This window comes from Labrus bergylta, chromosome 20 (assembly GCF_963930695.1).
Source record: "Labrus bergylta chromosome 20, fLabBer1.1, whole genome shotgun sequence".
In the NCBI taxonomy this organism is placed as follows: Eukaryota; Metazoa; Chordata; class Actinopteri; order Labriformes; family Labridae; genus Labrus; species Labrus bergylta.
The window spans coordinates 19,634,452-19,658,516 of record NC_089214.1 but is presented as its reverse complement, the minus strand read 5'-3'; the positions used below and the strand labels follow the sequence as shown (position 1 = coordinate 19,658,516).

General features: G+C 41.3%; 1 long non-coding RNA gene across 1 annotated transcript in view; it reads left to right on the top strand.

Annotated features, from left to right (window-relative positions):
• Positions 1-12,313, top strand: part of LOC136177231 (uncharacterized) — a 28,519-nt gene extending 16,206 nt beyond the window's left edge. The window contains exon 2 of the long non-coding RNA XR_010664873.1: positions 9,541-12,313. This is a non-coding gene — a long non-coding RNA (uncharacterized lncRNA). The remainder of the gene's footprint in view (positions 1-9,540) is intronic.
• The last annotated feature ends 11,752 nt before the right edge of the window (positions 12,314-24,065 follow it).

The following is a 24,065-nucleotide window of genomic DNA, read 5'->3' as shown; positions in this document are numbered from 1 at the left end:
CACTTTAAACAAATACTTTAACAGTTACTGATGTTAGAAAAGATACATTTTCTAATTATCAATTTTTTTTTTTGGAGTGGGGGGTTCTTTTTGCTTTATTTTGTTTATCAAATCAATGTCTCATTAATTTGATCTGTGCCCAAAACTGCCGTCCACATACAATGACAGTGCAGGGATGCATGGTAAAATAAAATAAGCATGGGCATAAAAGCACAATGCTTTTAAATGTATACTATATGCATGGACACACAGCACATATGCATATATTAGCACACACATGTTGCTGATATGGACTAGCTTTATAACCACACATGCTGTTTTATTGTGGTAGCATTTAGCCCCCTATAAAAAAAAAAAACTTTAAAAAGAGGCAGCCGTTGCTTAGAAGTATTATCTTTATGTTATATGGGATTTTTTTAGTCCTCTCTAGTGAAGGTGGATATTTAAAAAAATCCTAAATTTTTTTTAAAAAAAATGACTAAATAAAATGAAGGCTTTCCAAAAAAACCTGATAAACCACATATGGAGTATGGACACAGCAATACAAACACACATGCACCCTGGGGACCTCCCCCCTTGAATCCCAACCTTTATGCATCCCCCCCAACCCAAGCCGCCCCCCCCCCCCCCCTTCTCTCCTTGTCTTTGTTGTCCATCAGAGTGGTTTGTTTTAAGCCTCGGCTCCCGTCACCTCTCCCCCTGCATGGTCAAGTTCAAGGGTCCGCTAGATACACACAGTGTGGTGGTTGCGGGGGGCAGTGTGTGAGGTCAACAGTTCTCTGGGTCTATAAATGCACACAGCACGGACACCTGCAGGTGCACATGCTTGTGCACAAGCCGCACACAAGGAAACACTCCACCCATAGTCAACACATGTATGTATAAATGAATGTAAGACGAAACATACACAAACAATTCAAGAGCAGAAAAAGAAAATGTATGCATGCGCTTTAATCTGCAAAAATCAAAAGAAGGTACATGAATAAAGAAAATGTAGTGACACCTACACACTCATCCCGGTGCACCTGCTTCCTCAAGGTCTGTCGGCTGCAGTCAAAATGGTGGACACAATAACACCAGGCTTAGCTTTGATTCCTAATATGGAGGAAACAATTCTATTTTTCCGTGGGGCCACTGATACTTGGAAATAGAATTCAACCCTTCAACCCCCCCCCACTCTCTCCCTCATACAACCACACACAAACACACAAACACACACACACACACACACACACACACACACACACACACACACACACACACACACACACACACACACCACTCCCTCTTTCTATTTCTCTTTCTTGATGTATCTGGACATTACTGAGTGTGTCAGCTTCTGCAGAAACGTGGGGAGAGAGAGAGGGGAAGAGAGCCGCTGTGACATGTACATCCGAAAAAAACCTGACTCCTTCTCCAGAAAAAAAGAAAGAGAAATATTGTCATGTCGAATCAATGACAACAAAATGAAAGAGTAAATTGATTAATTTGATAGTTCTCTCTCAGACTACATGTTTTAGATTGGTAAAATGTTTCAAATGACATGAAAAGTTTGATGTAATTGAATCAAAAGTCTTCCCATATTTTTTTTTGCAGATTTTACAGAATAATACTTGCAAAAAGAAACTTGAGTCCCGCTCTGCTAAGATTTATTTGCATTGTTAATGCAATCTGCATGTCTATCTGCAATTATTTCTAATTAATTTCCATCTAATTCTTCAGAGACTATTTCAGTCCCAGAATTAACACAAAAGAACTTCCTGCCTCAGTTCTCACACCAAAGATAATTATAAAGTTAACAGGGTTTGCTAATTTAAAAATGCTATCTGCATGACATCAAATATACATCTTTGATCTCGCTCTGTCCCTGATGGTTAAATGCCTTTAATTATATTCAGAAAAATTAACTTTCTCTGAATAATTAACAGTGACTCTTCTTTTTGTTTGTATGAAGAGTGTGTCGTTTCTTTTGCTTAATTAATTCCAGTGACAAACAAACTCCTATCTCCCAGTATATACATACTATTACACAAACGTGCAGAAAGAAAAATCCATCAATTGCATATCAAAACAGTGCACTCAATTGTGCCGTCCCAATGCAATTGCTTTTATGCGATACGTGCAAAGAGTGCAATAGCTTTGCCAGTTGCACTTGGAGCAATTTCCTTAAATCTCTGCATACCGTGAACCATAATCCTTCTACGTAGTGAAAATTGCACAAAGCACACATATGACCCACATGTGTTCTTGACGATCAGTGGGGACCTTCTCCATATCTCATTATATTCCCCTATAGCATATCAGCATCTCCCTTAGGTGAATGTGTATACATACACAGAGAAAGAGAAAGAGTCAGATGATTCATATTATCTTTATCACCCGGCTACAGGAGCCGGCTCGCCTCCCCTCTTTTCCTCTTCCCCATTATGTAAAACTATGGATTACGCTTGGTATGCGCATGAATCCTACATTCAGAGGTGTGTGTTTGTAATATATGTGTGTGTGTGTTAGGGACTTTATAGCGTGTGTTTGGGAGGACAAGGGGGGGGTATATACATCCGTGCATGCATGTATGCATCCATGCAGAGACCCCCTCAATCTCTCTCTCTCTCTCTCTCTCTCTCTCTTCCCCATCTCTTTCCATCCATCATGCATCCATAGGTCTATCAGCTCCGGGAATGAGGTGTGGAGAGAGAGAGAGAGAGGAAGGGGCGAAGGGTATAACGGGAGGGGAAGAGAAATAAATTTAGCCCCCCTACTTTAAAAATGCACATACATTTCCATACATTGAGAAGGCAGTGAGGTGCACACACCCTTGCTGCTGTATCCCCAATATGTCCCCCCACCCCTACCCTGTCACAGACCCACACATTCATGCAAACACGCACACACACAAACACACACACACACACACCCCAAAACACCAAATACAGGAAAGATGAATGTGTGTGTCCTGATCAGTGGGTGCCGGTGAAAATCTACCCCTTGCCATATTTATCTTCATAAGAGCAGAAGGTGCATGTGTGTTTGTCTGTATACATACTGGCTGTGTGCCTGGAGTGTTTGTTTCTGTGTGTCTGTGTGTACACAAGTTCATTTATCCAAACTGAAGAAAAAAAGACCCGAGAAGCTCTCGTCTCAAATATATGAAAAAAAAAACCCAAAAAAACAAAAAACAAAGTTAACAACATGGATCGTCTTGTGTCTTCGTTATAACACAGGAATGTAGCACCAAAATCAGACATACAATCAATCCAAAGTCTCAGGAGTTTGCAAGTATCTTTACGCTAAATCCACAAATCCCTAACCCCCCTTTTTTTTTCCATTTCCATACCAACATGTATTTGTTGATGCATAGATTCCAAATAGTTTATAGTCTATTTGCCATCTGTCATGTTGCAAGGCTTTCAGACACCGAAACAACAACCACGACCTTTCCCTAAAAAGCAGCCAAAACACCCACCACCCCCTTGTAGATAATGACGGCCTGTCGCCAAAGAGGAGAGAGAAAACACGGGTGTGGTATTATTAAGCAGACTAGTTTGTTCGGCAGAAGTGTTTTTTGGCTTTTAAAAAGTTCCATTTTGCACTCCCCAGGCGCTGCATATGGGGTACCCCAGGGAGGCGTGTATTTGTGTGTGTGTGTGTGTGTGTGTGTGTGAGTGAGTGTGTGCGTGTACTAAAATATTCCGACTGAGCTGTCTAGCGGCTCACAGAGCGGAGAGATGTGTCCTGTCTCCTGCATTCAAATGTGAGTGGGTTTTGGAGGAAGCAAAAGTAAACAGATATGCTTGCTTGAACACACACATGAGGAGGCGTGTGTGCGCGCACCTCCTGTCTCTACATGTGTGCACGCATGTACGCACAAACGTCCACAAATACTGCATGAATATGTGCATGCACGTGAACACGAGACACACGGGTTAAAGCGTATCACCCCATCTGTTGTCCATCCGTATTTTCACCTATCCGTCCATCGAGCTCATCAGGAGAGCCTCAGACACACTGAAAACTGATATCGTCACCAAATCATTTCAAAAAGAATGTTTTAAATGACGCTGGTGCCTCACTGACTTGCCCTTTCCCTAGGTGTGAAGCTACAGTTTTATAAGACAATATAAACCTGTGCAGGTCTACATTCTCGATTCACTCCTTAAGCTCTTTAATGCTTTTTCATATCACACCTGCAGTATATGGGCTGTAATATAAGATAGCTCAAGACAATGAGCTGTCCAGTTGCCAGGGGGATGTTAGCTGACAGCGTGTTACGAGGGAGCAGGCAGCAGGGATAGTGAGAGAGGTCGAGCGAAGGGTAGGATGGGGCCCTTCAAACAAAATATGACCCTTTAAAAGCCCTCGCCGATTGTGCGATTCCCGAATCCTCCTCGCTACCATATTTCCTCCCGCTCCCCTCCAACCCCGCTCCCCACTGCTGTCCCCTCCTTCACTTCCTTCCCTTCTTTCCTCACTCAATCCGTTCACACACACAGATGCGTTGTCTGTCATGAGCATGATGATAAATTAGCACGGGTGCTGCTGGTGAAATAGGAGCCGGTGTCTGAGTGCAGAGGGTGATCCAGTGGACAATGCCAGGGATGAACCACTGATAGTTCAGCTGTGGCTCGATCTGGAAAAGCGCTTTGGATGGAACCGTGTCGGAGACGTATTTGCTACCAGTACAGTAACAGTGTCGCCGGATGTCACTTTACGTTGAAGGGGCTCAAAAAAGTTTTGAAAATGTAGTTTTAATCACAGGCTTAGTTCCCCTTTTGAATCTATCTACCTTAAATAACAGCCAACATTTTTAATAAGGAATTAAAAATAAACAATTGATATCTAAGATATATAAGAAGTCTTTGCAGTAACTTTTAAGGTGAAGGAAGGATTATTTTTTTGTGTGGAAAAATGTGAAACTTACATGTATAATTTTTAACACTTAGGGATTACTTCTTCATGTTTTGCTCTTACCAATCTTTGAACAGTCTTTGGTTGTAACAGAATGGCCTTGTCTTGTCACCTGAAGCACCACAAACATTGCTCTCGTGTATGTGTGTACGTGTGTTTTTTGGGGAGGGGGACAGAAGGGGGGCCGTGTGCATGTGTATCATTTTCTTTTTCTTTTTTGGAGTGTGATTCTTTTACCTGCAGGCTTTGGTTTTTGTGTGTGTGTGTGTGTGTGTGTGTGGACATGTGTTTCTCATGAAGGCCCATGCCGGGCAAATTAATTCTCAGAAGTTGCGTGGCGGGGGCTCTCCTTCCCTTTGAAATGGGGCATACTGCTCCCTGTAATCAATAAGTCAAGCCATCTCGGCCGCATGTTGCAACCCCCCCGGCACACAGATGAAGAAGCCCAATTTACTCATCATAAATTCTGATTCCCACAATAAATATGAGAGGAGGTCCCACGGTATTAGAATATCTGGAATCTCAGGGGTGTTTGAAATGCCGACTGGCCCTTGCCTCGGCCTGGAGTTGCTTTGTTGGTTAGAATATGTGTTTTGTGTTGAATAATAATGACGTGGGGTCAGATGTATTTATTTTTGATCTGAGGAGAAAATTCAAAAAGCATTTTTATTGAAAAAAAAAAAAAAGGAAAGAAAAATCACCTTTTTCATACCAGTACACCAGTACTGTAAGAAATGAAATGTCCCAGGTGAACATACACTTCATGCATCCTGGAGATTTTTTGTCTACCTTTTGACAAAATTCCTCTGTTCTGTGAATCATGACGTTTTCTAATGAACCTCGACAGGCACCTCCAGACAAGTGGTGACGTGAGCAGGCGAAGGCCCGGGACGTCAGGGACACGCTAATCTAACGGACATGTGCTGTCTCTACTCTTTAAAGCCTTTGTGCTCAGTCGGTCCAGGCACATGACAGTGACCCGAGGAAGCCAAAGTGTGGTAAAGTGTGACACACCTACAGAGGCTGGGGTGGGGACCGCTGAATAGTTATTTTAGAAAGGGAGGAAGAAAAGATGGAGGCTGAAATATTCATTTTTTTGTTGGTGATCACTGCCTGTTTACAAGCACAAATGTTGGCGAGTGTTGTATACTTGTATGCATGGTTGCATGCACATCTGTACAATTGTGCACGTGCATGTCTGCATTAGCGTGCGCAAACATGATTTAATGCAACATGGCATCCCCAACACCAGTGGCGCTCTATCTATCTTCTTTTTGGCAAGGACTTCCTGCTCTCCCGAGCGGTTCCATCGATACATGACATTTATGAGGCTCCCATGAGCAGCGGCACATGTTGCCCGGACAACTGAGACAGCTTCAACACCATGACAACAAAACGCCAAATACTGTCACCGCCCAAATCTGAATGGCCTGCTGCCAACAACGGCGGTTAAAATAATTCAGGAGGGAAAATTGGGAATAATTCAGAAAAATTGAAACAAAAGCTCGGTTCACTTGATAAGAGGAGAAAACACATGACAGGAGATGATAAGAAGAGAGGACAGAAGTACGACCGGAGTAGAAGACTGCAGCAAACAGGAAGAGAAAGTACCTTTCCATGCTAGTCAATACAGCTGTCTTCATTTGTAAGGCATGTGTTAAGAGCACTAATTCCTGACCTGTTGGTTACATGTGAGAAGAGCAAGCCGTGCCGGGGAGCTAATCCATACGTCTGCTGCTAAGTGGTTCATCAGCAAGTGCCGGAGATCGAATGTCACCAATTAAGATGCCTAAATGCCGGGCTAATTGTGCTCAAAGTGTAGTGCTCCGTCTCTCCCATGATCACACATGATTAGAGACTGCACACGCTCCCACACACAGACACGAGATGAAAGCAGCTGTGAGTAGAGGAGAAACATAAGATTTGATTGGCAAAACAATTTAGCGGCACAGGCACATCGTTAGTAATTAAGATCAAACACATTTCAAGCTTTATTGGCCAATAACACTGATGGAAGTTTTTAATGCTGGAGTATTTAAAGATAACAGAACACTATCTGAACAGCTGGATTAAAGTAAGTCCAAAAAAGAATAAATGAAAGCCCAATTAAAGCTACATGCAATGGAATTAAATGTTAATCACCTACATAGGGGTTGTAACCCTGCACCGACATTTAATATAATCACAATTTTCAGCATATGTTTTCATATTAAAGCTTCTTCTGCTTATTTGTTAAAGATCCGGTTAGTGTATTGTTTCCTCTGCAGCAAATAAAACACATATAAGTGTGTGTTTTTTTGAAGAGCAGAGATATCATGAGGAATGAGACGAGATAGCATCTGCTTCGGGCCTCTCCCTGCCTCGGCACACAGGTCTGAAGAGCAGAGCGAATTGTGTCTGAAAGGAGATGATACCCATCGGAATGTTAATGGTGCTGAATATTTCAGAGGTGGGATCATCACATGGCAGAAGGAGGACGGGTGGGTTTCCCGAAAGCATTTAGCGGTCGAAGTTCCTCTCTGTTATTGTAAACCCGGAGTCAAAGATGATTTCAATGCACAGCTAACAAGGCCCAGTTGCTGTCGGGGAGGTTTAAGACGGTTGTCTCTCTACTTCTCTCTCTCGCTCTCTCTCCTCTAATACACGGAGGAGTTAAAGCTCATTGCAATCCAAAACGGCTTTGACTGATATGTCAGATAATTTTCTGTGCAACTTTTTGGTTTCACTTTAATTCATTCCGATTTAAAGTGATGGTGCAAGCAAACAAAACTGAAACAAAACATGATTTTCCCCGTCTCTCCCTGGTTTCATGTGGATGTGCATAAATTTCAGGATGTGCAGCTTTTTCGTAAAAAGAAGCTTTCAAAGCTTGAAAGTCGTCCAAAAGCAATAAACACAGGTAACTCATATTCCTTGTGGCTCTTTTACAGTATTTGTCATGATGAAATATAAACTAACATTACACATATGGTAAATCCAGTTACCCCAGCTCTATGACATAAGTGGTTCTTAAGACCGCTTTTTTTTTCAGAGCAAGAAAGAAAAATCATGGGAGCCATAAAAAACGAGGGGATTGCCCCAACAGTCCTTATAAACATCTGGCATCCACTACAGTACCTTAAATTCAGCCAAAATGACTAGTTGTGTTAGCCTTGAGAGAGCAAAAGACAGAGAAGGATTTTTTTTTCTAACAAAGTGAAATTGAAGAAAAGGGATACAAAAACAAAAAAAAAAGGAAGAAAGAGCAGAAGGAAGAGCCGGGGTCTAAAATTAAGAGAATTATTGCGTGCTCCCAGATGTGAGCAAGGAGGATGACCTGGGAAAGTCAGAGTTGTCCCCCATCAATCACTTCCATATGCTTCCAGAGAAATGGATCCTGCAGGACACTTCATATTCCTCTTTCTGATTAGTTCATTTGAGAGATGAAGAAGGGGAAAATGGATGGCGGAGCCCTCTGAAAATGGACGGCCCCGGTGTAACCCAAGAACAGAGAGGGTTCAATGTCAAAATTAAGGCCTGCTATTTAAGACTTCAGGGATCTTTTTTTTTTTTTTTTTTTTTTGTCGGCCTATTCCTCACTCACCTTTTTTACCCCCCCCCTTCCCCGCTCCATCTTTTCCTTTCAGAGGTTGGTGTCAGGGAGCGAAGGCAATGTGTTCTTAACTCTGATCAAAGGAGGGAGAGAGGAAAGCTTTTCTAATGACTGGCATTCACTCTCCTTTCTTAATCCATCTCTCCTCTTACCCATCTCTCCCCTCTCCCTTTTCACTCGCCTTTCTCTCTCAGGGCATTGGTAATTATCGGCGAGGTCTTAGTGACTGCAAATGAAATTACCATTTAAGAGAGAGGGAGAAAGAGACATCCCCTTTGCCATAGGAGAGGGCTTAAGTGAGGCGGGTAGGGTTTCAGCTATTGATTTTTAAACTGCTACATCAGAGAGTGTAATGCTTTCATAATTTCAAATAAACTGTCTGGTTACGAAGTACTAATGAGAGAAGGAGTGAGAGCAGGCCCAAACGAAGTACGAGAAGTATGGGGGTTGAATTTTAAGTGTTGACGTGCGTACAGGAAAATTAAGCTAATGCACTGGCCAGACAAAATGATCAATTTGTCGATAACCATGCAGAAACGGCTAGTTTTGAAGAACTGTTTGAAGTGAAATTCTTTCTGATATTAAACGATCAAACGCATCTATGAGTGCTTTTGTTGCACTCCTACATTAAATAGTATCCTGTGTGTCATTTCAAACTTTTCAAAATCAACAACAGGTTATAAATATAAATAGAAAATGTAGAATTGGTCATCTTATTTTGCACAAACACTGTCATTCAGCCAGAAAGATATATTCCTTTCCAGCCTCTTTTTTTCTTCTCTAACTACGAGAGTGCTAGGTACTCACTCATACCCGCAGACTGAAAAAATTTTGAATGTGTGATAAGTAAAATAAATTTAGCTGAAGGTAACTGAAAGTAAAGACTGGTAGAATAGGGAAAGATAATAAAGATGAGAGATTGAGAAAAGGAAAATTGATTTTTGGATGACACTGTATAAACCCAAATCTTTCTCTCCATTTGTTTTCTCCTCTCTCTCTCTCTCTCTCTCTCTCTCTCTCTCTCTCTCTCTCTCTCACCACAGACCGCAGGCCGTTGGAGGCAGCTTAGAAATCTCTTACATCTGGAAGAGCCATAATTCATGGGATTTGGCCTAACAGCCATGACAGGCATTGGGGCGGCCAGCAACAACTGTCTCCTGTGTTAGCAACACTGTATGTGTGTGTGTTAGCTGTGTGTGAGCGAGAAAGACAAAGAGTGAGACACAAAGTTAGACAGTGTGTGTCTGTAAGTGTGTGTGTGTATGCTTGTAACTTTTTATCTATGCAGAGCTTGTGAAGATCAGGCTCACCTGAACAAAGTTTGCTTAACTTTTTATTTTATGGAGTTTTTGACGTTCACCAGACTTTAAACACTTCCTTATTAAACATTCAATCTGAGTTCATGTACTTAAGAAGGCCTGCTATATTAATGCTACTTATTAGCATACCTCTTACCACTACATTCAGGAGGCAAATATTAGGCTTCACACTCTAAAACATACAGTATATTTCATAGTTAAAGTAAATTTTAAATTTTATTTTGGAATTTTTAAAATCGAAATATATATATATTTTTCAAACTGCATACAACAAAGCCTGCTAATGTTTGTGAACGACTTAGAAAAAATGAATAAAAAGCATATTTTGGATTCATAAATAAATTTAATTTCAAATCCTGCAGATTGTGTGCTTTAATGTTCATGTGAGTTTTGATTTAAAATCAATTATGAATGTCTTTGTTTCTTGTACTTGGGGACTATTTTCCCATTGTGTTGTCACTGTTCCCGATTCTTCACCATATTTTAAACATACTGTCATTAAATTCACAAAACAAAACGACACACACACTCACAGGACAATTGAAGAGACATGCCGTGTTTGTTTAAGAGGTATCGTGTGTTTCAGATTACCTAAATACAATTACATATATATACCTCTGTTAACAAATGTTTGCAAGCTTGGGTGTATGAGAATGCACACATACATTTATACAAGAGACACAAACAGACTTGCGGCGGAGGAAGCAGTGGCGTCCATGTGTTTCATGGCGTGCCAGAGGCTCCCTGTGTCGGCCCTAAATATTACACACAGACAGTAGCTATCACTTCCAAGCCTGAAATCCCACATTCCACATTCCTGATTCCAGCGGCTCGCCTGCTAAGCTGGGCACCACATGAAGAGCCATTGTTAGAGAGAGAGGGGTCATGTATCTCTCTCGCTCCGTCTGTCTGTCTGTCTGTCCGTCTGTCTCTCAGCCCTCCTTCTCCCCGCCCAAATATCTCTCACTGTCATATTCCCTCTGTTTGTGGCTCTCTTGCTCCGTCTATCTTTCTCTTTCTCCCTCTGCCGGTTTATCTTTATCTCTCTTACTTATTCCTCCTCTCCTCCGACGCGCTTTGTCGCCCACTCTCCCACTCACTTCTTCTTTTTTTTCAGTCTTGCATTTGTTTGTTTTCTATACCTCGCTCAACCTCCTGTCTCCTACAGATGCATTTTTTTCCGTGGCTTTCCTACTCTCTATAAGACTCTCTCTCTCTCTCCCTCCCTCTCTCTCTCCCTCTCAATGTGCTGTCTCCCTCTCTCCCTGTGTATCTGCAGATATTCATGTAGAGATTTTCTCACATGTTAGATATAGATTTACGACCCCAGCCAGATCCCCATGGCCACTAAATTTGATACCATCCACTAAGCCACATTGTTTTTTGTGTGTTTGGGCTTGTCTGTTGTGTGTGTGTGTGTGTTTGGGCTTGTCTGTTGTGTGTGTGTGTGTGTGTGTGTGTGTGTGTGTGGGTGTGTGTGTGGGTGTGTGTGTGTGTGTGTTCATGCATTACAAGGTGGAGGCGGGTGACTTTTAAAGGGTTAGCTTGGGTACGGTGGGCGCAGAGGAGGAATTTACAGTTTATTGAAGCACAGAAGCCAGGTGTGTATGTTTGTGCATATGTGTGCATGTACGTGTGTGTGTGTGTGTGTGTGTGCGCGTGTGCGCGTGTGCGCGTGCGCGCGTGCGCGTGCGTGCGTGCGAAATAGAGAGAGAGTGCCTGTGGGTGCCAGGTGACCAGGCTAACCTCTTGGCTGGTTTTTTTGGATTTAGCCTTTGGATAGCGATGAAAAATAAAAATGGAATGCTTTTTCAATTACAGATCAGAAGGCGAGTGAACAAAGGCAGGAGTAAAAGAAAAGATGATATTGGGACCTAACTTATCAAGGTTTCTCTGGCGGGTGCACGGCTCAAATCTTGGACTTTTGGGACATTTTGTACTTGAACATTCGGAGAACTCAGCTGAGTCCCATAATCCTTTCCAGTAGTTCAAATAATTCATGTAATGCTTCAAATTATTGTACTTAAAGACATAAAGTATCGGTGTCATTAAAAAAAAAAGAAGCTATGCTTCAAATCCCATTATTGAGCTGTGTTACACTAACTGGAGAGCAGGAACATGTGTACAACAGGTAAGTATAAAAATAGAACATGGGTAGAATAAAAGATTAAGAAGCAGACAAACACCTGTGGAAGACAGTCACTGTTGTTGTGTTCCTTTTTGTGTGCATATTATTAACTCTGACAGTAGTCAGTTTAAAGGTACTCATCCTCTGCCATGCATATTTTAACAGCTGTAGGTGGTATTTGTTGTGTTTTCATGTCTTGTTTGTTTGAATCCATTCCTCAAGTTGTTACGGGGTGGGGCATTTGGAAATGGCATCGTCAAGCACTGAGGTTTGTAATATTGTTGTTTGTCTGTGAGATGTGAGATGCTATTCGTCTTTTGATGTTTGGCTAGGAGGAAATATCTTTAAAAAAAAAAAAAAAAAAAAGAAGCTCTGCTAGATAAAGCTGTGTTTTTTTGCACATGTTTGAGCGTGCATGTATTCTCTCAAACTGTTAGAGTGTCACTCACAGAGTGTGTGCAAAATGTTTGCTGTTGTGCATGTGTTTGCATGCAGGTATTGCCTGTGTCTGTGTGTGTGTGTGTGTGTGTGTGTGTGTGTGTGTGTGTGTGTTTGTGTGTCCGCATCCACATCTAAAAGTCATATCCTGCTTCAGATCAAATGGTGTATGAAGGAGGGGAATGACAGGGAGAGAAAGTGATAGGTCTTTAATGTTACCTATCCACTCTCAAACCCAAATATAAGAGCAGGAACACACGGAATAGAGGAGTGTGTTTTAGGGGGGGAAAGGAGTGACATGAAACACTTGTGTAGAAAAGCTCTGAACATGAAGTTGGCTTTGTAGCGGAGAGGGAAACTGTCTCGGCAAACAGGAAGAAAGAGGGCAAATTGGATGGAAGGGAAGAGAGGAGGCAGTGGCACAGAATGAAACAGCAACTTGTACTTTAATGTTTGTTTGTGCATGTAATGGTACAGTCATATTGGAGCTTTTGACTGAAGAGGAACTCTTTTCTTCCACTCATCTTTTGCTCATTTGCTAAACTTTCACTGTTGTGAGGTCACAATTCATGATCTCATTATTGTAAGTGGGAAATGCATTTTTACCATACATTTTTTCATTTGATTGTAATTTTCTTGCACAAAATATACCTACAGAATATCACATTGTCTTAACAACCAAGGTATATTAGACTTTGTTCCTGTTTTTGCCCTCTCATTTCGCCCTCTCCTCTTGTTCTAGTAGCCTCTGCTGAAATGGGTGAAAATATTTACTGTGTTCTCTCCTGTCACAGATCCTTTTTTCTCCCTCTATATTTTTCTCTTCCATCAGAAAAAGTGCATGCTATGGCACAAGTATGTGGAAAAAAAATAAAAGTATTTCTATCCTCCCTACTTTGGCTACAGTCCTTTTCCTCTGTGTGGTTGTTTAACTCAGACATGCACCCACAAAGTGACTCACACACACACACACACACACACACACACACACACACACACACACACACACACACACACACACACACACACACACACACACACACACGTTCAAATCCTCCACATTCCTCTCCTCGTTGTAGGCCTTGCCCCCGTGTCTCACTCACTCTTCTCACCAGGAAATTAACCTTGACATTTCCACGACATAATTCCCTGTAATAAAAATGTGTGTATATATATATATATATATATATATATATAAACAAACGTGTGAAATATTCATAGAGGGAGCCATATGTGAGGAAGGCCCGCATATCAAAGCCGAAGACACCGCTGGGGAGGATTTTCTTTTTCTTTCTTCCTATCTGCCATCTTAACACAGCCATCATCCAAGGATCAAGTTCCTGCGTTGAACATTACTTTGCGTGGGCCCGTTGTTACATTCAATAGCAGCCTTCAGCCAGGATAAGTGAACAGTCTGCCTCAGATGTACTGCCTATTCAAAGACAGAATAAGAATTAGAAGCACTATAATGGCCGGAGAGCAGGAATGTTGAATGTTCAGTGAGACGTATTGATGACTTACACACTAATAAAAAGACATTCTGACACGTTTGAAGGACAGCAGGAGCAATGATACAGCATGCAGAGGGAGCGTAATTTGGATGGTGAGGACAACTTAAATTATGTATTTATCGCGGCTATAGCGCCAGTAGTCTGGGGTATATTTATACTGACACCATATGGAGCTCCTTAATGTGGAAGAGCAGCAGTTAGACAAGTCCAGAAAAAGACCCGTGGAGTCACACTTGAACATTATCTGTTGTGTTGTGCTGTATACTGACATTTTAAACAAACACAAATTCACGTAGTGTAGACTCTATCAACTGTCCTATCTCTACAACAAAGGAATAAAAGCCTGAAAATAAATCTTTAAAGAAAATCTCCAAAAAGTAAAATATTGTGATTCAAGTCACACACTACTCACTACACCTGCATGGTGCACTATATAGTGAATATGCCATTACAGTATGTAGTGGTGTCCGAATTCTCAGTGAGCGTGATCATACCCCATATGATGCTTCTGAGATCTTCTAAATTGAACACTTTTTTTTTTTATCCAAATTTTTCTCATTTTGTTGCTATATGAGACTCAACTTTGATAAATCATTTTACTATGTGTGGCCACATTTGAGGGTGAGGCTTTAAATGTCTATAACCCTGAATGCATTTCAACACAGAGAAGTAGATTTCCTTCTCAAACTCATACAACAATGGTAGATATTTTGCAGGGGATTTTATTATAGTGGAACAATGTCAGCATGTGACCATGTGTGCATTACTCCATACATATTTGTGATCTTTGCACATGTGCTTGCACGCCTGCATGCTCCCATCATAATGAAATGATGGTGATGCGGATCCAAAATGGCTGGTTTTTAGTATTTGGACACTGGGGTGAGGTGAAAATGAGGCAGGAGGGACACGGCGAAATGAGCGAGGGGGAGCGCCAGAGAGGGGTTGAAGGAAGCGTGCGGGTAGGTAGCGGTTGTATAATACCATCATGGAACACCATCACTCCCTGTCTGACCGGCCTCATTTTAGGGCAATGGAACTCCAGAGGAAAAGGCGCCAATGGCACATTATTCTGCCTTGGAAAATCACCCTCATGTTTTTATTCATGCCTGCACCACAAACAACAACAGAATTTGATTTCCAGTGTAAATATTCTGCAGCAATACAGAGATGGAATGAATTATTTGTGAAAATGTGATAGATAGATAGATAGATAGATAGATAGATAGATGGATGGATGGATGGATGGATGGATGGATGGATGGATGGATGGATGGATGTAGCTCCCCATGACACACTGTAATGGCATCTTCCTCTTCCTGCTCTAATCACTACCTGTTCCTGCTGGGCCCGTGTCATTTCCTGCTGAGCACGACGACGGTAACTAGGATGCAACACATGTACCTCCCACAGATTACAACTGCTGATGTCTCCACGGTGACAGAGACCCTCGCCGTGACAACCAGATCCTAGGTGAGGTTAGGTTACGAACATGATGGTGAGGTAGATGGAGTGGCGGGTGGAGATCAGCGGCAGAGTGGACCCACATGGAGAGAAAGGAAAAATAACGACAAGGGTTATTCTGTGTGGACGGAAGGAAAAAACATCTGTACAACGACTTAGACAGAAAAAAATCTGAGATATAGAACAACTAGCATGCAGTGTTTTAAGGATTCACAACCTGGAACTCCTTCAAAGAAAACAATGTGCTTCGAAATATCGAATTATTATTTTTGTTTAATTATATGAGTAAATGTTCTGTGGCCGATGCGTTTGTCTTTTCTTACTATTTCCTCTTAATATGTTATTTTTTTAATGTTTTGTTTTACAGGGACAGGTACAATATACATACACAAGCTGAAAACAGCAATCCAATGCAAAGTATCATAGTGTTTATAACGATCACGGCTCAGGCTCAGGCTCAAAGTGCTTTTGCAGTCAAAGCCCCTAAACTGTGGAACAGCCGCCCCCCTCCTATCAGGTCTGCCCCCCTCTGTTGACTCTTTTAAGTCCCGTCTCAAAAACGTATTTTTATATGTTAGCGTTTGAGTCCTCTGGTCCTGAACATTTTGTTTCTCTCAGGTTTCCTTTGTTGCTTTCTTTAGTGTCGTGTCTTTGTTCCTGTGGATGTGGTGAACTCCTGTATATTGTTTTTTTTAATGCATTGTTCAGCACTTTGGTCAGCTGCTGCTGTTTTTAAATGTGCTTTATAAATAAATGTGACTGGACTTGACTTGACTATAACGGATGCTCATTTGCAACACTCTACCCTCGAAGGGCTTTTGTGTAAATAAAAGATTAAAACAGTTAAAAAAAGGAAAAAGAAAGTAAACTGGGAACAGCAAGATTACACTAAGACACATTTAGCATTGATATAGCTGCAAACAACTAAATATGAGTACGAGTCTGTAGCTGGACTATCCAGGATTTAGTGGTGAAGTTCCCAGTGAGCTTCAAGTGATCAGGTGAGTTCCAGGATTGTGCGCCATTCACAGAAAATAGCTGTTACTATCTGCCTATTAAGACACAAACATGTACAGTTACAGTGTTCCAACACCTCTATACAGTTATTATCGTTCCTATTCTAGTCAAAGGCGCGATGCTCCAATATCAATCCGATGAAACACAAAGGTGCAGCGTAGTGCATCAAAGAGGCATTTGTTTCCCTTTTTCAGGCGTCGTTTTTTTTTTTTGTCCACACAAGGCCAAGTAACTACCACTGAGAACACGTTTGTGTTTAAATGCTTACAGTTCTGCACGCCTTACAGCATGTAGCAGAAACATAATGGGCTCTCACAATGAAGCACACATTTTTAAACGGTAACACTTGTCACAGAAGTATAGAGCTCCAAACACGCTTGCATCTTTTAAAGGTAAAGAAACTGCATCGTTTTGGATTGTTGGTGTTCAGCTTCCACGCTATTCACCAGCTCCAACAACCCATCCTAGTCTTTCCTATACGATCTTTGCTGATCAATTAAAAGTGCTCACGGAGGGCCAAAGTCCCTTGTTACTGATTTGTATTGAGGTGCCACTTGAAGGCAATCAATGTTCAGATCTTGCCAGGTTCTGAAAGGTAACCTTGAAATTGATGCACCGCAGGCCAGAACTCATAAAAACATTGCCCTAGTTGATGAACGGAATAACTATGTAAGTACTTATATTCTTTATGGTTTACATTGCTATTGCTTCAGAAAGGTATAGAGGCAACATCAATAGAGGGCATACAATTATTGTGAAGAATATTGGACTGTAATGTTTTTCAGCGCAGGCCATAAAACTAAGTGCGTTGGCTGTTTGCAGGAAAACATTTCTCACAGTCCTGAAAGGATGATTGCTATTTTTTTTCCCCCATCAGAATACGTGCAGGGATTTGTTGCAATCAGGTAGACTTTATTAGCTGGACAAAAAGGATCTATTTTTGTACAAATAGAATTCGACAAATGGAGGATCTGCTTTCTCAGAATGCCAGTGAAAATAGGGTATTATATATATATATATATATATATATAGGGTATATTTAAGAATCAAAAGAAATCAGCCCTGGCAACAACGGCCCAAAAGGTTTGTTGTTTTTTTTATTTCCTCAACAACGTGAGGTCTATGTGTATATTCAATATTTGTCTTTTTTTTTTCCTGCAATATGTCAAAATCCCACAACAAGGCTGACTATCTTATCTATATCCCACCCTTGAAAACCTAAAATATACCTCTCGCTCTACACACCTCTGCTATATGATACTGTGAAATAAAATATTGACTTCATAAACACAACAGCAATAAAAATAAACCAGCCTGTGTTATTCCTCGCTGCGAGCATCTGTGCCTTAAAAAAGTAAGGTTGAGTGTGCAAGAAATGTGAAATTCACAGAGCAAAAAAATAAAAAAAGAATTCCCAGCATGTTGCAGAATACCAATATCCTTAAGCAGGCGGGGTTTTTGATGTATAGACTCCTGCCAGTGAATTGTACAGATGAGACACTTAAGGCAAGACAATAGTGTTATAGATTGTGGCAAGAGTTAAATCAATAGACCTTCTGAGGAGTAACAAGACACCCGGTAGCAAGTGCTACTGCTACACACACATAGGAGGGGCTGGGAAACAAATGAGGACTGGCAGACAGGGGCTAAGACCTCAGTGTCACTGACTAGCCATTACATGTTAGTGTGTATGTAGGTGAGTGTCTGAGTGTGTGCATCCCAGGCCGACTCGGAACATGTGTTATGGATGTGCGAGAGCGTATGTGTGAATGTGTTTGTAAGGCATAAGCAAGAGCAGATACCTGTGTTTTTGGTTGTACTTTTATCTCTGCATCTTGGCCCTGTAATCTCCCACCGGGCATCAAAGCAGAGCCCCATCACGAGCTCTACCACACCCCTATATATCCCCCAGATCCCTGAGAGTGTGTGTGTGTGTGAGGGGGAAAACAGAAATAGAAAGGAGTGCAAGACTACAGGAATACTTGAGAGACTGGGAAGAGAAAGAAGATAGGATGGGAGAATTAAAAACAGGAAAGGAGAAACAGAAACTGTGTGTGTGTGTGTGTGTGTGTGTGTGTGTGTGTGTGTGTGTGTGTGTGTGTGTGTGTGTGTGTGTGTGTGTGTGTGTGTGTGTGTGTGTGTGTGTGAGTCTCTCCCACAGACAACAGACGGGGGGCTTTACATGCAGCTTTGGACCGTCACCCTGCGATGGCTGTCATCCAAGCCCAGACTGCAAGCAAACCTCTCTAGGGCAGCTTCTGCTAACCCCCTCTGGGTCTTACTCCCTCTTACTCCACCTCCTCAGTCTCTTCCACCTCTGATCCAGGATCAGCGCTACCCTGGGCCCTGATAGGTGTCAAGGTCCATTAACCTGGAGCAGGTCTTATCATATTCATCAGGAAGATCAGAGATCAGATTTATCTCTGTTTTTATCAGATTTGAGGCTTCAGAAGGGCTGCCAGAGATGTCATGGCTGTATGGTAATGTGATGGAGGCGCCCCAGAGTGGCAGGCAAGACTCTATAGCAACTACAGCTCTACACATGGGCACACAAACACACACACACAAACACACACACACACACACGCACACACACACACACACACACACACACACACACACACACACACACACACACACACACACACACACACACACACACACACACACAAACACAGTCAATTTTTTTATTTTTAAAGAATCTGTCAGCAGTAGCTTGGACCTTTTTGATGGGGTTGTCAGGTTTGATTAGTTTATGAAACAGGAGTATCTCACCCGCTGACCTTCCTATGCTTTCCATCACAAGCTAAATCTAATCAAATGTAAAAAACAGTTGTAGTCTATGAGCCAACTTTTTGAGGCATGATGAGCTTTTGGGGCTAAAATGTAAAAGAATTTCAGGCAAAAAAATGAATGTTGATCAAATGAATGCTAGTTTGTGGAGAGAGAAACTTATTCATGAATACAAATCTCATGGCATCATCTGAAGTGATAAACTCAGGTTAAAGTACTCTTCTGTTATTGATTTTAAGAATTAGGTATGCAAAAATCACAAAGACAATTTACTTGTAAGAATTAAACAAATTGTAGACTTGTTGTTTTTCTTAATTTAATTTGGGGGCTTTTTGTGCCTTCATTGGAGAGATAGGACAGCAGATAGAGTTTGAAATCAGGGACAGAGAGAGTGAATGAGGAATGACATGCGGGAAATGAGCCACAGGTTGGACTCGAACCAAGGCCGCCCATCTCAAGGACTATACGGCCTCTGTACATGGGCCGCATGCCATATCCACTCAGCCAGAGGCGCCAGAAATTGTAGACACATTTTAAGGATATCAAGTACAATAAATTAAGCCAAATTAGTCAAATGAGAGTATCAGGTTTAAAAAGAGAAAACATTATCACGTAACCTTTAGATGTATGGAGCCACAACTCATACACAATGTAAACTTCTCTCTGATGATTCTAACACCAGCAACAATATCAAGATGAACCGTTTTATAGCTTACTTCTTATCTTCCTCTTTTGAATAGATATTTTCCTTTTCTTTGACATTTGCCATTTCACATCCCTACTGAATTCCACCAAATGTCAAATGTTTTGATTGCACACGTTCCAAGGCTACAGCCACTTATTTTAATTCAGTGTGCAGCACCTCCCACATGACCTCTAACCTCAACCCTGACCCCCAACCAGCTGCTATCCCGGCCATGCTCTCGGGTTCACTAATGAATTATTGCTGACTCATCATGGTCAGCGGTGAGTAATCAACCTGACACTTTGGGGCTGGAGACACATGGCCGCGGTGCTCAAATACTCATTTAGGGTCCCGCGCTGTCCACTACACCCACAAGGATTTAAGTGCTGGCCGGCTCAGACTTGGAGAGGGAAAAAAAAGACCAGTTTAGAAGTATAGATGTTAATCTATATTCTCTAAGTGGAAAAGGACATTTTAGGATGAAAATATCAGTTAATCTGTGTGAACATGTGGAAATAGCAGCCTTTTTGTTCCAGAAATTGTACAGTTAAGTCATGTTTTTAAAACAAATAAAGATATGATACAGTTAAAAAGGATTGTGGATTTATAAAATGTATTTGGAGACAATCCTTTTTTTCTCTATATATGTAATCAAAGGGAAATAAACCAGACACACAGTAACCCAAGCACACATACACACAAATATACACACACATCTCCTGCAATCCAGCCCTCATCAACATCCTTCTTGGAAAATCACTGCGGCTCTGAAAAGTCATTTCAGCCACAGTAGCAGCAGGCCCTTAAAGATTCATATTCCTATTTACTGTCTGCCTCTCCTCTCACGCACACACAAATACATGCACAAAGCTGCAAACACATGCACACACACACACAAACACACACACACACCAAACCAACCAGCCCAGCAGGGTTAGGTTCATGAATAAGGGAGGGAATTAGTGCAGACCTGGAGAAGTCAGATAGACAGATAGAGAAAGGTGGCGTAAGAGAAGAGAGGGAGCTATTAAATTGTATGAAAAGCATCTGAAGGAAGGAGGGAAGGAAGGAAGGAAAGAAGGAAGGAAGGAAGGAAGGGATGAGAAAATCTTGAGGAGGAATCACTGGAGATCAAAAGACAAAAGGGAAATTTAAGACAAGGAGGGGGAGAGGGAGCTAGAACTAAGAGGGGAATATATGATGAAGAAGAGGAAGATAAGAACATAAATAAAAAATAAAAAAAGACATGAGGAAAGGTTCGCAGTGGCTTTACTCTTGATTTAAATTGCTTGTGTTAATGCTATATTGCATAAAGAGATAGCACAAAATACCCATTTGTGCATTTTTTTTAAAGAGGAAGTGGATATCTACACAACATAGCAGGAATAATCTATAAAACCTCCATATAATCCCTCTATACACACAGCTACACATACACACAGATACACACACACACACACACACACACACACACACACACACACACACACACACACACACACACACAGACAGAGAGTTATCGAATCAAATAACAAATTTATAACCAAAGTAATAATATGTTTTAAAGCAAGCAGCCCATAAGTGAATAATAGCCCCTGATATGAAGCTGCAGTCTGCATTACTGAAGTCGGAAATATCATTGCACCATAAAATGACATTATGTGTGCTGGGAGAGCAGAGGCAGAGACAAGAACTGAAGGAAGCTGGATGTTAAATGTCTTTAAATAAAAGAAACAAGAGAAATAATGACAAATGATGAAAAACAGCAACAAAAAGATACGGTAAACATCTCTCAATCAACGGAAGGCTACAATCATCACAGTATGCTACACTGGCCAGATCCTGCACAGAGATTTTATAATGTGTGCAGGCTGCACATGCACATGTATTTGTGTTTATCAGTGTGTATATGTGTGTGTGTGTGTGTGTGTCATATGGGAGGGTGAGCCAAGAGGCCGTTACCCTGCACCCAGATAATAACCTGGTTTTATAATGTTGCATATCTATATTCAGGCCAATTCCCCTTGGGGGGAGCCAGAATAATAACGCTGGCCATTTTACTCCTCCTAGCGAGCGGCCATTTTCTGCCCTGATTCTCAGCATGGACCTCTCCTCATTCCCAAGGTAGCGCGTAATGGATGCCGCAATGAGATGGAGTGACATTGTGGCGTCTAAAATGTGAAAAGCCTATTTGCCGACCTGCCCTCCCTCAACGGGGTGGCTGGTGGAGATACGGGAGATGTTTACGCCTAATCCTCTTTGCAATTCTATATGTTGTCATTTCTGATGATTGTCTGTAAATTGGCAAATTTAGAAAATAGGTGCAAAACGCCAGAGAGAAAGTGATATCTTTTTACGTCCTAAACAAATGTAATCCCATAAGTGTTGAGACAGAATATGGCTAAACCGAGTGATATTTGAATCAGTTGATGGTGGGGGTTTACATATATCATCAGAAAAGTGCTTTATTATCTCAAGACTGAATAACAGTGCTGGCCAGTGAGTAGAATACTTGCACACATTCACATGTGTCATCAGAAGGGGAAAAAGAGAGCTGCATAGTTCCAGACAGAATAGGGAAGTAGAATCTCACGTAGTACAAGATTGCATCATCCGCATAGAGTGCAAACACAGTTTGTGAGTCGGGGAGTGAAGGAGGTCTGGAACCAGTCGGGACTGAATCAACTCCATACTTTCCTGGTGAAATACCGTCCCCCTGACCAGTCAATTTCAATAAAACCTCAGACAAAGAAAGGTTAGCGTATATAGATTTCCCATCGCAGTCACGCACACAGACCAGCACTGTCTCTCACTCTTATGAACTCTAAATGCTACTCACTCATATTTCTCCATCCTATCCCTTACCTCTTCAATAATTCACACACAGCAGCTTTCTCTGGCCTTTCAAACCTTTGAAATGTAACCTACATCCCACAAACACACCATTCTTGTTATCCCACTGATGACATGTGTTTATTCCAGCCCTTTGCTTGTTGAGCAATGGAGGAAAAAGGAAAAGGAAAGGCTCCACACTTCAAAGATCATTGATCGTTATTGACAAGTTGATAGGAGATAAAAACCAAAGAGCATAACCAATATATCCACTTAAACATGTCTCGATGAGCCACCTTGGTTCTGAAGATTTTCAGCAACATACTTATTATTATATCTTTATCTTGAAGAACAGCTGTGAACTTTTCACACTGAAATGTGTCAGGACCCAAAATATAAAACTGATGAATGACATCTTCAATACAATCATATTAGCTTGTTCAACCTTAGATTCAAAGTGTCATTATTTACTCATTTACTAATATTCCATCTTAAACACAAGAGCAAATAAATATGATGTGAATTTCTTACAATCATTGAAATAGTTTCTTTTAACAGCCAAAAAACATTGAACTGATTTCTGATTACGTCTCTGCTGCTAGCCTTAGTTCCTTATTATAAAAATCTGAATTAAAGTCTATATTAATTTACTTAAATTATATTATATCTCAGCCTCCAAAGCACTTAGAAAAAAGTGATGAACTTTTTTACACAGCCTCAGACACGGACAAAATGTTGAACATTTGTGAAACCCCCAAATGTGGCCTGATTTCTTATGATGTATCTTCTGTTAGCCTAAACTCTACTATTTAAAAATCAACAAACCTTCTGTTTTAACCTCAAAAGCAATTGAATAACCTCGGTGGACTATTTCTATTGATGAACATGGCGGATATTTGTGAGAAACAAAAGGTTTGAATTGATGTAACTAAATTTTGCTTTCATAAAATTAAACTTTACTTCCTTATTTGCTTTTCTAGCCGGTATCGTTGAAATATATCAGGGAAACAGACAATAACAAATAAAAAAAATACCACAAAAATAGCCAGATTCTCCTGGGAAAAAGTTCCAAAACTTACTGGCAACAATGCCGAATGTAGTCTCTGGCAGTTTTGTTGAGTGTAATAAATCAGTCTACCAGGGCTTGTGAAATGGAGGACAGTTGGAGAGTGTAGTATATGCAGTCAGAGAGAACAGCTCTGTCCAAGACAATCATATGATGTATCATTCATACTGTCAGTATGGTGTCTCTCCTCCTCCTCCCTCCTCCTTCTCTCTCCCTCTTAGTCTCTACGTCTCTGTCTGTCTCTCCTGCTCTGGACTCATATAGTCTCCCGTGGAGGCTATGATGAAGCCCGGCTCTCTCCATCACACACAGCTC